Source organism: Pituophis catenifer, unplaced genomic scaffold (genome assembly GCF_029215685.1).
Source record: "Pituophis catenifer annectens isolate HBS135680 unplaced genomic scaffold, rPitCat1.0.hap2 SCAF_5, whole genome shotgun sequence".
Lineage (NCBI taxonomy): Eukaryota > Metazoa > Chordata > Lepidosauria > Squamata > Colubridae > Pituophis > Pituophis catenifer.
The window spans coordinates 79,974,811-79,980,810 of record NW_027256885.1 but is presented as its reverse complement, the minus strand read 5'-3'; positions in this window follow the sequence as shown (position 1 = coordinate 79,980,810).

The following is a 6,000-nucleotide window of genomic DNA, read 5'->3' as shown; positions in this document are numbered from 1 at the left end:
ATCCACTAGAGGAAGCCACCTGGGTTCTAGCGACAGACACCACAGCTGACCGGTTAACACGCCGGTTCCATAAAAAATACCCATGGAAACCGTCGGGCAATACTAATAGGTCTACTTTGTGTTTTCCAGAGAGGACCCTGGTGAAGGGGAGTCGCCTGTTGAGCCCGGTGTGCTTGGCATATGGAGGGGACGGGAAGGAGAAACGGTGGAGGACCGGTGGAGGATATTACTCACAACATTCTACGGCAAAGCAGCAAGACGTAGTGGTGGAGGTGGCACGGGGTATAGGCAAGGCGACACGCGAGGGGGTGGAAGGGCGTCGGGTTAGGATAACTATGGGCGCTAGGAAGAACGCCGGAAACGCGATCCCAAACTACAACGACGCAGGTGATGGGACAACGCCCGATCATTACAAAGGGGAGTAATGAGGGGTGGGGCGTGGAGATATAAAGCGCTACGAGGTGAATGCTCGTAGCGCCAACTTTGAAAGACTTTGTAGCTTGGCATTGTCTCGTATCTGACGAAAGCATTAAACCAGCATTCACCATTCAGTTGATGTGTCCGGCTGTGTTTTATTGCTGTCTCCGTGCCGTACGGGACAAGGAGCTGAGAGAAAGTTGGTGCTCCGTTCGCTCTAGTTTCGCACTCGAGGTACGTTTGGACATCTGGCATGGTGGAAGGGACGGACCCCGAGGTGGAGGTGTTGGCAGAGACTCTGGCAGAGGAGGCGAGCGCACGACCGGCGGTCTCGGACGAGACGCAGCCAGTGGTGAGGCCGAAGGAATGGCCCACAAGCCAAGTCGAGGAGGGCGGAGGAGCGGGTGAAGTCGAAACGAAGCCAACAGAGGGGCATCCTTCATCCAGAGATTGGTGGCGCAGCCCGGCAGTGGCTGGTGGAAAAGCCCCTACCATCACCCCCCCGGCTGAGCTGTTTAGGCGTTGGAGAGAAAGACGTTGGGTGGATGACGACGAAGGGGGTGAATGGAGCTACTCCACCGGCCTCGGCTCTTCTACTCTGGAGATTCTGAGGGAGCGGTTTGGGGAGAGTAGTTTCAGAGACGCCCCTTCATGGCAACCATGGGCTGAAGGGGCGGAGACGTGGCACAGTTCGGGTACGTCCAGATCAACCCAGTTCTGGTTGGCTAGCCCCAAATTGCGCTTGGGTATGTCTGCAAGCAGAACACGAAGTCCGGAACGGGCAAAACCAGAGACCCGTCCTCGTCCTGCGGGGACTGATCCGGGATCTGCCGGCCAGGGTGGAGGACACGCCCCCACCCCTCAGTCCTTCCAAGGGGATAATTGACAAGCCAACACGGGGTGAGTTTCGGACGGTCAACACCAGCGGGTACAGCGACCGCCCCCACCTCAGGCTCACCCTGCTCCCGGATATGCAGGACCTCCCGGCCAGGGTCCGTGGCAGCCTCAACCAATGTGGGGCCCGCCCCCACTACAAGCGTCATTTGATGGCAGCGCAGACAGGGTGGTTATCTTTTTAAGTCAAGTCCTCAGCTATTTTGACTTGTACGGGCAATTCTACCCTACCCAGTGGTCCATGGTGGTGGTAGTTACCACAGTGCTGCAAGGAGAGGCAGCCAATTGGGTGGCCGACCTCCACAGCGACCACGCTCGAGAGTTGACAGATGTGGGTCTGTTCCTAGAGGGCCTCCGGGCCCATTTTGAAGATGACTCCCGCATCCAGCTAGCTGAAGGAGAATTGGTGGCCTTACGGCAGAGGGGTCACCCAGCTAGAGAGTACGTAAAGGAGTTCCGCTCCATTGCAGGACGGCTGTGGGCATGGCCAGAGCGGATGTTAGTTCACCAGTTCCACCTTGGCCTGGATAGGGAATTGCGGCAGGCTTGCGTATATCGGGGTTTACCACCCCGTTTGACGGAGTGGTTCAAGGCGGCCATTGACCTGGATTTGGGATTGAGGAAGTTCCAACTTCGAGAGACCACTGGAACCATGCTGATACGAAGATCACCCGTTAGGCCATCCACTTCCCGAGATTCGGGGAGGCCCACCTCAACCCCTGGGTCCTCGCGAAGGGCACCTTTTCGGTGTTTCCAATGGAACCAGGCTGGACATCGAGCTGCCGATTGCCCGTTTCCTCCTCCTCAATCATTGACGGGACGCACACCTGATCGGCCTGGCGGCAGAGACGGAAGACGGATAACACCCGAGCGGTCCCAGGTGGCTTCGCAGGCCGTGACAATGGATAGCGATAGCCCCGTTGAGGAGGGCACCCCCCCAGGACCTGGTGACTTACCGGTGGTGCTGGGTGATAGCGACGAGGAGGACAACTGTGATCCGATGGTGAGTGCCCCCATCCGTCCCTTCATTATTCAAGTTAGTCTCCGGCATCCCCACACTAATACCATGGTTTGCCGAGGGGCACTGATATACTCTGGGTGCACTAGGTGCCTGATCCGAGCCTCTCTGGCCAAAGAGCTGGGACTACGCTTGACCCCGTTAAAGGTCCCCATTCGTTTTGAGCAAATGGACGGGTCAGTTCTTGGAGGATCTCCGGCAACCCAAGTGACAGAACCTGTAAGGTTAGAGATAGGGGAGCATTGGGAGCTCATCCGGTTCATAGTAGTAGAGTGCATCATAGAACCCCTTATATTAGGTCTGGCCTGGTTGGAAAAATGGAGACCTACCATATGGTGGGAGGGCGGATATAGAAAATTACGCCTAGAGCTAGGCCCTGAGCCAAGGGAGGAAAGGCCGACCAATCAGACCTGGGGTGTTCACCCACAAATAGAACCTCGACTAAAGGACACCCGGGTACCAGGGGTCCCCGATGCGTATGCGGACCTATCTGACGTTTTTAGCGAAGACCGTTGTGACACCCTCCCACCACATCGTGCTACCGATTGCGCAATTGAATTGATCCCAGGAGCTAAACTACCAAAACCACGCATGTATGCGATGACTCCCAAGGAGGTAGAAGAGTTGCGAAGGTATATCGACAATAACTTAGCTCGGGGTTTTATAGCCCCAAGCCAGGCTCCTATGGCAGCGCCCATCCTTTTCCGGGAAAAGAAAGATGGCGGGCTTCGATTATGCATTGATTTCCGTGGCCTGAACGCCGTAAGTGTCGAACCCCTATATCCGTTGCCATTGATAAAAGACCTCTTAGCAACATTGGCCACGGGCCGAATATTCACTAAATTGGATCTAAGGGAGGCTTACTATCGGATCCGCATCAAAGAGGGGGACAAGTGGAAAACCACGTTCAACTGCCCCCTTGGGAGCTATAAAATCAAAGTGATGCCCTTTGGATTACAAGGAGCTCCCGCCGTGTTCATGCAACTCCTCAATGAGGTATTGCATGAACATCTCTATCAGGGAGTCTTAGTATATTTGGATGACATACTCATCTACACCAACACTATAGAGGAGCATATACGCTTGGTCCGCCAAGTGCTCGAAAAACTATTGGCCGCCAAACTTTTCGTCAAAGTATCCAAATACGAGTTCCATTGCACCGAGTTGGACTATTTAGGGTATAGAATCTTGAAGCGGGGTTTGCGAATGGATCCCAAAAAGGTGATGGCGGTTATGGAGTGGCAAGCACCAAAGACGAGGAAACAAGTACAAAGTTTCCTCGGGTTCGCTAGTTTTTACCGTCAATTTATTCCAGCCTTTGCACATATAGCGTTACCACTTACCAACCTTCTACGGACAAAAGGGAGTGGCTCCCCCCCAAAACCAAGCCAACAGGTCCTCTGGACTACCGAATGTCAAAAAGCCTTCGATACTTTGAAGACATTATTCGCCAAGGAGCCAATCTTGCAGCACCCCAACCAAGATAAGCCATTTATAGTACAAACCGATGCCAGCGACGTAGCGGTGGGCGCTGTATTTGTACAATCAAACAAACAAGGCCAATTACAACCCTGTGCCTATACATCAAAAAAGTTTACCCCAACAGAATGCGGATGGGCCATTTGGGAAAAAGAGGCATTCACAGTTAGGTGGGCACTTCTTACCTGGCGGCATCTCCTGGAGGGGTCAAAAGTGCCATTCGAAGTGTGGACCGACCATCGAAACCTGATGTCCCTGCAAAGCCCTCGGAAGTTATCGCCTAAACAGGTGCGGTGGGCTCAGTATTTTCAACGGTTTAACTTCTCCTTAAAATATGTTCCCGCAGGGAAAAACTTTTTGGCGGATGCCCTATCGCGAATGCCACAGTATCACAGTCAAAGGGATGAAGTTATACAAGCCATGATACCCGCCAAACATATAGTCGCTGGCAATAGGGCACCAAGCGAATTTGCACAAGGGTGGAAAACCAAGCTTCAAGAAGCTTTACGAACCGATGATTGGGTAGCATCACATCGCCAATTGGTTGTCCTGAAGAATGGATACGCATGGAAAGACGACAAGCTGTACATTCCCAGAGTACTGAGAAACGACGTACTACAGCAATGCCATGATGTCAAGGCCGCTGGGCATTTCGGATTCCTGAAAACGTTGCATTTGGCTAGACGACAGTTCTGGTGGCCTCGGATGAGACAGGAAATAGAAGAATATGTCAATAGCTGTAACATCTGCGCCAAAGCGAAGCCCAAACCTGGAAAACCTCTCCGTCTACTACAAACCGTGGCTAATCCGACGAGACCCTGGGAAGAGATAGCTATGGACTTCATAGTGGACCTACCACAAAGCAATGGCTGTAATGTTATCTGGACTGTTATCGATCTCTTTTCCAAACAGGCCCATTTTATACCCTGCGCTGGACTCCCGTCAGCCCGAAAATTAACTAAACTATTTGTCCAGCACATCTATCGACTTCATGGGGTACCCCGTAGAATTATTTCAGATAGAGGGGTACAATTTACAGCGCGGTTTTGGCGAAACTTCCTTCAATTAATAGGTTCCACTCAAGGACTTAGTTCAGCGTTCCACCCTAGTACCAATGACACTGCCAAAAGGACTAATGCAATGGTGGAACGCTATTTAAGAAGCTAAGTTTCGTACCAACAGACAGACTGGGCCGCTCTAGTACCTTTCGCCGAGGTGGTGTATAACAATGCGGTACATCGCAGCACTGGATATACGCCATTCCAAATAGTTACTGGACAAGACTTCATCGCCATCCCAGAACTCAGGCCTACACAACCAGAAATAGCACCTAGCGAGTGGGGAGAGAAAATACGAACTCTATGGCCACAAGTAAGATCTGCCCTTGATAAAGCGGCAGCCGAATATAAAATCCAAGCCGACAAAAAACGAGCCGTATCAAAACCTTTTAAAATCGGGGATATGGTCTACCTGTCCACTAAATATATCAAACTCCGATTACCTAATCGGAAATTGGGACCCAAATACCTAGGTCCCTTCCCCATCGAAAAAATTATTAATCCAGTTACAGTCAGTTTGAAACTTCCGCCCCTGTTAGGGAAAATCCATCTGGTGTTTCACAGCAGTCTCCTTAAACCTGTAACTACTGTGAGACCCACACCAACCCCACCCCCACCAGTACATGGGGGACATTACGAGGTGGAGGATATCCTAGATTCCTGAATCCACCATGGTAGATTACAATACTTAGTGAGGTGGAAGGGATATCCACTAGAGGAAGCCACCTGGGTTCTAGCGACGGACACCACAGCTGACCGGTTAACATGCCAGTTCCATAAAAAATACCCATGGAAACCGTCGGGCAATATTAATAGGTCTACTTTGTGTTTTCCAGAGAGGACCCTGGTGAAGGGGAGTCGCCTGTTGAGCCCGGCGTGCTTGGCATACGGAGGGGACGGGAAGGAGAAACGGTGGAGGACCGGTGGAGGATATTACTCACAACATTCTATGGCAAAGCAGCAAGACGTAGCGGTGGAGGTGGCACGGGGTATAGGCAAGGCGACACGCGAGGGGGTGGAAGGGCGTCGGGTTAGGATAACTACGGGCGCTAGGAAGAACGCCGGAAACGCGATCCCAAACTACAACGGCGCAGCTGATGGGACAACGCCCGAACATTACGAAGGGGAGTAATG